Here is a 9,856-nt window from a genome sequence, read left to right as displayed (position 1 = left end):
TGGTGCTACAACCTAGGCCAAGGGGCTTGCTTACTTTAGGGTTTTCAAACAATGGCCTGGTGATTAAATCTCCTGTTGTTTTTTTTTTCGTAAACAAAATTATTATAGGTTTATCCTGTGAAACCTTGTTACACACAGGAGCAATAAAAATAGGCCTGGCGCAGAGAAGAGTCTGTCTCCAGGCTCTGGTAGGGTGGGGGGAATAGAATCCTGCAGACCCAGGTGGGAGGGGCCAGCTAAAAGACCTTACCAAGTGGAGGGGACAGGGCTCTTCTGAGAGGAAATGAGTGCCCAGTCACAGGGGGATCTAAGCAGAGGTTGAGGAATTGGTCAACAGGCCTGCAGAGTGGACTTTTCCTAGGGAAATGGGGGAGAGGGAGGGAAAGGGCACAAGGGCACAAGAGTGGAGTCAAACAGGGTAGATTTGAATACTAGTTCTATCATTACTAATTGTGTGACCTTGGCATCTCTCTGAGGCTGGGTTCTGTCATCTGCAAAATGGGCTAATAAAGGCTCCAGCACAACATGGTTGTGAGAATTAATTGGGAAAAACACTTATACCTCAGGCCTTGTAATGGCACCATCAGATGACTCAGTTCATAAAAAACTGACCAGGAGGATCCTAGGGCACAGCATCATCAAAGCCCTACCACCTCCTCAGACATGATGGGCACACCTGGCTCCCCATGGCTCGTCTTACCCTCTCCTTTACCCCAAGAGCAGGTTCAATGGCTCTCCACCCACCAGACTAGGGACCCTGGACTCTCTGGGTCTCTTCCCTCACCTGGCAGGTAGGGTGGAGCTGCCAGACATGAACTGTGAAGTGGGCCCTTCCACCCCTAACAATCTAGGATGCCTGGGATTCTAACCAGCCACGTGTATGTGTCTCTGCTTCTAGGAGCCAGTGTTTTCACAAAATGAGGTGGTTGGACTAAAGGAAAATAACACCAGCTAACATGCTGAGCTCTTACTCTAAGCAAAGGGCCTATATGGATGGACCCATTTAATCCCAGGACAGCTCCATGGGGAGGATGCTACTCTGCTGGTTTTATAGGTGAGGTGACTGAGGCCACAGCAAGGGTGGGTCACTTGCCCAAGATCACACAGCTACTATGAGCCCAGGCAGGGTCCACACTTGCAAACACCATACAACACCCCTTTGTGGCTCCAACACTGAGATACAGAAAGGGGTCTGAGCATCCTCTGAGCCCCCTTCCCCTTATGTGGGCTGAGGCAGACATGTCTCTCAGACATGACCCCAGCTCTACCTTGCTTAGCCCAGAGGCAATGCTGCCCAGTACCCTGCAGGATGGGGCTCTTGCCTGTACCTGATCGTCACACACTTCAGCTGGGAGCCATCTTATAGACAAGGAAAATGAGGCTCTGAAGGGATAGAGGACTTGAGCAGGTCACACAGCCAGTAAATGGCAGAGCAAGGGCTGGAACCCAGATCTGCTTGGCTCTACCAAGTGCTGCTGTCTTCCTGAGAATAAGCCTCAGCCTCACAGGGGAAGCAGGACCCCTCCACTAACTCAGAGATGAAGCCAGAGGGGAGGGCCACAGAGGGGTGGGTAGGGATGCTAAAGAAGGGGGGACATGTTGGTGGGTGGGGACAGACAGCAGATCAGCAAAAAGGAGGCTTGAGGTCGGGGAGTACAGTAGAGCCCCTGAAATGAGGTGCTGGGGGCTGGGTTAGGGGAGACTGGGAGCGCAGTCTTGGAACACCATTCTGTGGGTGGCAGCGTTTGAAAGTGCTCCTTGGCTGAATAGGAGGCTCCCAAGGGGGCTAGAGCAACTCAGCAGAGAAACATCTGGGCAGCCTGGGACAGGCAGTGAGGTGAGGGGAGAGCCTAGAGAAGTCTGGGTCACTGAGAGATGGATGACATCACGACATGGGAACTGAAGGGGGGAGATGAGCTGGCCTGAGTTTCTCCACCTGCAAAGTGGGCTGATAAGAAGCAAGCCAGCAGGTACCAAACTCCAACTGCACGCCAGAACTAGTCATCCATAAGACTTCTGTGTCATATTTCTCACACAGCCCTATCTTACAGATTAAAAGACTCAAGCTCGGTGCCTTTCTAAGGCATTCTGGGAGCCAGAGAGTCAAGTATGAGCTTGGGATTCAGCCCCCTCCTGCTACAGTCCAACACAGCACCACAAGGGCCCTCTCTGTGTCTCACTGGGGCCTGGGTTCCTCTTCCTCCACCCAAAACCTTGAGGGCGGATGTAAGAGGAGACCGAGAAAAGCGGGGCGCCTGCCTCATCAAGTCCTTTTCACAGCCACCCGGCCTCGACCCCAGTAAGCACAAGGTGCGCGCCCACGGTCAGCCCTATTCTGCGCCTCGGCCCGATCCCCTGCTGAGCAGGCAGTTCACAGGTGTTGCCCACAGGACCGCTCCACCTCCGCGGACAGAGCTCGGGTGGGAAAGAGGAAGACCGGTGACCAAACCACGCAGAGAAGGGCCAGAACCTCTCAGCTAGAGCAGACGCCACCTCCCCGCGCTCGCCCCACGGCGCGGCTCCAGCCCGCATGCGCGCAGCCCCGCCCACCCGCCCGCGGAGGCCACGCCTCTGTCTCCAAATGGGCGGAGGCGCGGGCGGGGCCGAACCGAACCCGGGGAATCCGAGCCTGAGCCCCCGCCCCAGGCTAGTCCTGGCTGCATCTCCCGCCTGAGTCCGAGGCCCGTGCAGCCTCCGCCCCAGCGCCCGCGCGGTGTCCGGCATCTCTGGAGAGCAGCTCGGCCCGCGGCGGCGCGGCAGGTAGGAGGCGCGGCGCGGAGGGAGGCGTGTGCGAGCGCGCGTTTGTGTGTGTTTCGGAGGTGTGTGTGCGGGTGCAGCGCAACCCGGAGAGTACCTCGGAAGCACGGACCTGTGTAGGGGGCTGCGCATCCAGCGGGCAGGGGGTGGGGTGGGGAAGGAAGTTAGCTGGCCTGGAGGCCCAGGGGGCGGGGGCTGGGGGGCTAGAATCCGCCCCCGCCCCGGGGCTGGTCCCCACCCTACGCTGCGGCTAGGGGCCTTGTCAGCTTCCCCCAGCTAGCTCCGGAGTCATTTTCCTTGTGTTAAGGTGGTGGGCTGCTCTTAACCCTGGGGCTTGACTGTCTCTTCCCCTCCTCCTAAAATTCCCCTTTACTGTACCCCCGTTAGCTCCTCTGTTCAGTCAATCCCCCAACCGCTTATGGGTCCCTTAACCTCGGACATAAGGAAGCTGGCAGGGCCGAGGCCCCAGCTGAGAGAACCTGTGCCTCTTACCGGCCCTCCTCGCCAGGTGAAAGGGGCCCTTTCTCCTTGGCTGCAGGGCATGTGGGGGCGGGGGATTTGGGACAGAATGGATCTTTGCCTTCTCTGATCCTGCCCGGGTTCCCACCTCCATCTCTCAGGGTTGGGCTCGGCCCAGGGGACCCCAGGTGAAGTAGGACAGAAGATCATTAACAGGTGCCAAGTTCTCGCCTGGCTTCAGTCCACGTGTTGGGATTCAGCCCAGATGAAGGAGAGTGGGACACAGATAGGTGAAGTGAACTGCCCTCTCAAGGCTGCTAAGCCTGAATTGAAGCCGGGTTCACTTGGTTGTGAAGCCAGAATCTCTTCCTTGCCCCAGATTGGAGAGAGAGAAGTGCTGAGTGCAACTATTCTAGAGATTCTAGGGAGGGAGAGATCTGGGCAGACCTCTTGGAAGAGATGGCTTGGGAGGGTGAGGCTCAGCCAACCCTCTGAGTATGAGACCTCCTTAGGGAAAGCACTGTGTTCTGAAGGTTTTAGACCTCCCAGGTCCTTGGGCTTATTCTTGCTCCTGTCCCCAGAGTCCTAGGGTGGGGGTGGGGAGGCCTCAGCTGAGGCCAGCTGAGGAACCGGGCATTGGTAGGGTGGGCCCAGCTGCTGCTGTCTGGTGGGTTTTTTTTTTTTTTTTTTTTTTTTGCACTGAGGAGCCTCTCTTCTGATAGCAGGGGTGGATAGATCAACAGATAACCCCACCACCACCACCAAGCACTAGGACCAAAGACTGATCTGTGTCTGAGGATTGGATCTCGAAAAAATCCACTAAGCCCAGGGCAGAGTAGGCTTCGAGGTGTGAAAGTGAATGCTAGTCGTGGATTGGGGATTGAATGGATCAGCTGTGTGTCTGAGAGGGTTGTCTTGTCTGCTGTAGTGGGTGGGCTACTGCTGAGCCCCGGGTGGAGGAGGCCACTGCAGGGAAGGATCCCTTCCCCTCTGCTCTCCTTATCTTCCTCCCCAGGTCTAGGCTTGGCAGGTGAGGGGAGACCTTGATAAGAGCAGGGGTGTAGTGGTGGGAGGCTGGCAGGGGCTGTACAGGGCCCCAGCACTGGGGAGGTGGGTGGAGGCCATCTCAAATAGGGACCAGCACTGGGAGTGGAGCAGGTCTGAAGGAAGTTGAGGAGGTGAGAGTTGGACAGGGTGGTTGTGAGATGCCTGTGGGCTCTTGGGGGTGCCATTCAGAACACTGCTCCAAACCAATACTGTCTCTGGCTTTTTCTGTCCCTGCATTCCCTGCAGGCTTCTCAGGACATCCCTATAGTCCTAGTCCCCAAACAGGAGCCCTCTGGAGCTCCAGTGGGCACAGTGAGGGTTTTCCCCGCCTCTCCTACCTATAGAAGATGGTTCTGTATCTCCTTATCTGCCTATGACCTTGAGGTAGGGAACTTCTTTCTGTCTCAGTTTTCTGGAGTGTGAAATGGGTACAAAGGCTGCCTAATAACAGGGATTGGAGGGAGGTGATGTTTACATTAGACCAGGTGTCCTCAAACTATGGCCTGTGAGCCACATGGAGCGCACTAAGGACATTTATTCAGCCTGCCGGGTGTTTTTGCTGCCACTGCTTATCCTGCTTAGCAGCCGACTCGTCCCGGGGCCCATAGTCCAGCCCTCCCAACGGTCTGAGGGACAGTGAACTGGCCCCCTGTTTAAAAAGTTTGAGGACCCCTACATTAGACAGTGTCATCGAAAGCAATTTGCCAAGTACATGGTGTTTGATAGCTGTTATTATTTTTGAGACAGAGTCTTACTTCATTGCTTTCCTTGGCATCATAGCTCACAGTAGCCTCAAACTCCTGGGCTCAAGAGATTCTCTTGCCTCAGCCTCCTGGTAGCTGGCACTACTTGCACCCGCCACAACACCCAGCTATTTTTAGAGATGGGGTCTCGCTCCAGCTCAGGCTGGTCTTGAACCTGTGAGCTCTGGCAATCCACCCACCTTGGCCTCCCACCTGCCCAGCAGTAGCCATTATTATTAATAGTAATTAACAATTAGCATCACTTAGTTCTCTCCTTAGGGAAGTAGACACTAACTTTGGGAGAAGGGTGGAAGGGACCACAGCCTCTCCCATTGATATGGAAGCCCTTCTTGGCTTTAGTGGGAGAGCTACTTACTCCCTTAGCCACAGCCCTGGAAGGATTGTATCTTTCCATCTGACCAAGGCTCCGAGGGAGAAGCAGGGACTGAGCAGCTGAGCGCAACCCATAGTATGCCTTGGGAAGGTGGTACAGAAAGCCTGGCAGTGGCGGCCTTCAGTTGCAGCGGGCAGGGTCTACAGCTCCCTTCCAGTTAGCTGTGTCTGCAGCTGGGCTCCTCACTACACCTGGGTCCCTTTCTTTCCCCATGCATTCAGGCCTTGTGAGGGCCTTTGGAGCCCCTCTGGCCACCCTCCCACCCCACCCCTGTCCCCATAGACATCTTCTGCTTCTCACTGCTTAGAACCTTGCTCTGTCTGCCTGGTCTCCCAGGCTGGGCCTTCTATGCCCCAGCTCCACCTCTCCAGCCTCTTACTCTGGGTTGATGGAGATACCCTGGGGCTGCCTCACTTTGTTTAGGCAGGGCTGCCGAATTACTTTTGGCCTTGGGCCTTGCCTTTCTCTGTTCATCCAAGGCAAAATGGGCCAAGTCCCTTTGGGGTTCAAATCAGGTTGTCTTAGGATGTCAGCCCTCAGGCTGGGGCGTGGAAGTCATGGAGGGTGTGTTTACCAGCCTGTAATGGCCTGAATTACTGCTGCCCGTTCACATTGTTCAGATATGTGTTTCTAGAGGCCCCCAGCTTTCCCAGGGGTAGGGGTATGGAGTGGCAGCATCTGAGGCCTGGTGGCCCGTGGGCATGGGCTGTGTTGTCTGTCACAGTGGGGTATGAGCCTGGTATGTGGGAGAAGGGGCTGGTGGCCAGAGCAGAGTGAAGCCGATCATCCATTGTACCCAGCTGACCCTCACTGTCAGGGTGTGCCCAGGGCACAGTGGACAGAAGGCTGAGAGCCTGTGGGCCTGATCTGCCTGCCTTGCCCAGTCAGCCCCTGCCCTGGGGCCCCCATGCTGTGCGACCTCTCCTGCCAGTCAGGATGAGGGGGCCCAAGTGATTTGTTACTAATAACAGTAACAGAGACCCAGAAGTGTGGGGTGACTTTATTGTACTCTGAAATAATTCAAGGTGTGGTACCTTCATCCCCACTCCGTGGCTTCCTGAGCAGGAGAGAGGGTGGCCTCCCCTCATTCCGCTGTCATCTCCTATCACTGTTGTAACAAATCACCACAGACTTGGTGGCTGAAAGCAACACACTTTTATTCTCCTACAATTCTAGAGGTGAGAAGTGCAATGTGAGTCTAATGGGCTCCAGTTCAGCCGAGTCTTCTGGTGTGCTTAGCGGGAGAATCCTGGTCTTCCTATGTACAGGTAGAGAGTGTGCACTTTTTTTTGAGACAGAACCTCAAGGTGTCGCCCTGGGTAGAGTGCTGTGGCATCACAGCTCACAACAACCTCCAACTCCTGGGCTTAAGTAGTTCTCTTGCTCAGCCTCCCAAGCGGCTGGGACTACAGGCACCTGCCACAACACCCGGCTATTTTTTGGTTGTAGTTGTCATTGTTGTTTGGCAGGCCCAGGCTGGATTTGAACCCACCAGCTCAGGTGTATGTGACTGGCGCCTTAACCGCTTGAGCTACAGGCGCTGAGCCGAGAGTGTGCTCTTGTGGCCACACTACCCTGGCCTGCACCTTCCTTACCTGGTGGCTTTTTCCTCCTTGGTAGTCAAATCTTCCTCTGTTTCCCTCTGATAAGAACACTTGCGATTGCTCTTAGGGACCACCTGGATAATCCAGGATAATCTCCCTATCTCAAGATCCCTAATCCTATCTATGAGGTCTCTTTGCCATATTCAGTAACATTCATAGGTCCTGGGACTCTGTGGATATCTCTGGGGGCCATTATTGAGCTTACCACAGGCACCAACTGTAGCATCATCACAGGTGCCATCCTCAGCCCCTGACTCCCACCCAAGGTGCCCACAGCTGCTGGCCTTCCCAAGTCACAGCCCTGCTTACCCCATGAGGTCACTCTCCATGTCTGTCTCTCCTCCAGCCTGGGAGCCTTGCTGATAGGGCCCAGGGCTCTGCACCCTTGGCCCCAGTGCCCAGCCTGAGCCTATGGTAGCTGCAGGTCATGGATGTCTGGAAGCAGGGAATGTGCCGGCACGTCCCATGGGTTGCCCCAGTGACTGGACCCCATTCTGCATTTGACAGTGTTCTAGGCCTTTCAGAGTAGAGTGCTGCTTATTTCAGATATTCATTTAATAAACATAGGCCCTACAGGGTCTTTCTCACCATCACCTACAAGGGGTAGGGCCCCCGGGGGCCCACTTGGTAGATGGAGCATAGCAAGGCCAAGTCCTGTCCAGAGCAGAAGTGTGTAGGGGTGAGGTGGGCAGGTTAGCTTTGGAGCATGAAAGACATTCATTACAGAGATGAGAAATCTGAGGTACAGAGAGGTTAACTACTCTGCCTCTCCCTGGCCTTCATCTCCCCATCTGAGGATAGGCATGTGGACAGGATGTCTCTTGCCCAGCCTGACATTCTGAGGCTCTGATTTGCCCTCTGCCTGGGTATAGGGGGGAGGCGTTGGCTTTCAAGGCTACCATGGTCTGGAACAGGACACAGCTCAGAGCAGTGCATAGGGCCTGGCACTGCAGCCAGCATGCCACTTGTCCAGACACATGATCTGCCATCCTAGGAGGTGGCGAGCCACCTGGAGTCTCTAAGGAAGAACTTTAACCCAACCCAGAGAGCCCCTGCCTGTGTGCTGTGGACGCTGCCCCCATATGGGTCACTATTTCATCCCCATGGCCAGGCCAGGCCATACAAGGACCTTCTCTCTCAGGGGCCGTCTCTACAGCCTGGTCTCCCTACCTATATCTTGCCCCTAACCTGGATGTCCTTTCCCTGTGACCTCTCATGAATTGTCACTCCCTGTCACACTGCTGAGCTCTTATCCTGGCCTTCAGGGCCTGCCACCACCCGGCCACGGCAGTATTTCTGGGCTAGCCCCTCGGTTCCCTCTTCCCTCTCCCCGCACTCTGCCCTTTAGCCTTGACTTAATGGTTTCTTCCTCCTATAATGTTCCTTCCCCCCCTCAAGCTTTCACCTCTCAAAATTGCATTCTACCATTTGAGATCCTTTTTAGATGCCACCTCCCCTGTGCAGCCTTTCCTCTGAACAGATCACTTCCTTGTAGAGCAGATGTTGCTGTCTTGTTCTGGGGTCTCCCTCTCCTTCACCAGGCTGCCCTCTAGGCCCCCTCGCTGCCCCATTGAGCAGGCAGGGGTGAAGTTTGGATGGGGGGACACACACTGAACTGGCGGGCCAGGCAGAGCAGCACTTGGGCATGGAATAGGTTCCTCCCTCTGCCCAGAACATCCTCTTCCCCTTCGGAGCCTCTGTCCCCCATCTGTGCAATGAGAATAGCACAGCTCATTTCTAAGGTTGTGCAAGAGCTTGAGCTAAGGGATGACACCTCACTTTCCTAGTTGGAGAAATGGGCCCCATTTCATTAGTTTTCAAACCTTGAGTCTTGGGGGAGCTAGTGGTGCTAGGAGTGAGGAAAGAGGCTGTCCCAGTGGCAAACCGGCCAGATGGGGAAAGAGCAAGTAGTGTCCTTCTCCTCAGATTCAGTGTGAGAGCGCGCAGGCCAGAGAGGGTGGAGGCCTGCCTAGGGTCACACAGCGCAGTGAGGCAGAGGAGGCTTCAGTGACCTGATCAAGTCTCATTTTGCCAGGTTGTCTCCCTTTGGGGGAGTGAGAGAGTGAACATCCCCACCGACAATGGCCCTCTGTGGGCCCTGGTGCTGGGCTGGGAGCCCCGAGTTGGGCTACCAGGACTGAGGGGGTTTTGGGATATGGGTTCCTCCCCTGAGTCTGAGCCTCTGTCAGCCTCCTGCCCAGGGAAGCCCCCACCCTCAGGAGTATGGCCAGGTTCTTGGCTTCTTCATGTCCCTGTCCAAGGCCTGGGGGATCCCATAGGCCGGCACACCCCTTTCGGAGGCTCATCTCCTGAGCCCGCTCTGCTTACAGACACTTCCCATCCCCCCAGTAAGAAACAGCTGTGGGGTCAGGCCTCATGACTCAGTCAGGGCCATACACAGCCTGGACGCTAGCTCTTCTCTCACTTAAACTGTGGGGACATCGGAGTTCCAGAACCACTCTGCCGTGGGCCAGCTGGAGACCTCATGCCTTGCATACTCCCAGCCCTGCCCTCAGGCCTCTTCATCTCCAGCAAGGAACAACCTCATGGGATTTATGTGCTAGAAAGATCAATCTTCAGCTGGGTGGAGAATGGTTTGGACAAGGGCAGAAATGATAAGGGAAAGGGAGGGGAGGAGGAAGGCAGGATTTCCCAGCCCCGGTGCCAGCTAGCTTGGCGTTGGCTGGAGTGACTCATGGGGCCGGGCCACCTTGGCGCCAGAACCCAGGAGCCAGAGCCTGTGCTGGGTCTGAGCCCTCTGTCTTTCCAGCAGCACATTCTCCCCCATCCTCCCATCACTGAGTGTGGGAGAAATGGGGACAGAAACACACATTAAGCATTTTTTTTTTTTT

The 9,856-nt window shown here is 55.5% G+C and overlaps 1 protein-coding gene across 1 annotated transcript in view; it reads left to right on the top strand.

Annotated features, from left to right (window-relative positions):
* Nucleotides 1-2,630: 2,630 nt before the first annotated feature.
* Nucleotides 2,631-9,856, top strand: part of CAPN5 (calpain 5) — a 58,228-nt gene continuing 51,002 nt past the window's right edge. Inside the window, exon 1 of the mRNA XM_003780877.3 lies at nucleotides 2,631-2,760. The gene's annotated coding sequence lies outside the window, so the exon portion shown is untranslated. The remainder of the gene's footprint in view (nucleotides 2,761-9,856) is intronic.

The sequence above is a fragment of the Otolemur garnettii genome, unplaced genomic scaffold (genome assembly GCF_000181295.1).
Source record: "Otolemur garnettii isolate 467f Iridium unplaced genomic scaffold, OtoGar3 scaffold00001, whole genome shotgun sequence".
In the NCBI taxonomy this organism is placed as follows: Eukaryota; Metazoa; Chordata; class Mammalia; order Primates; family Galagidae; genus Otolemur; species Otolemur garnettii.
Note: the sequence above shows the minus strand (reverse complement) of the source record. Positions and strands in the feature narration are given on the sequence as shown.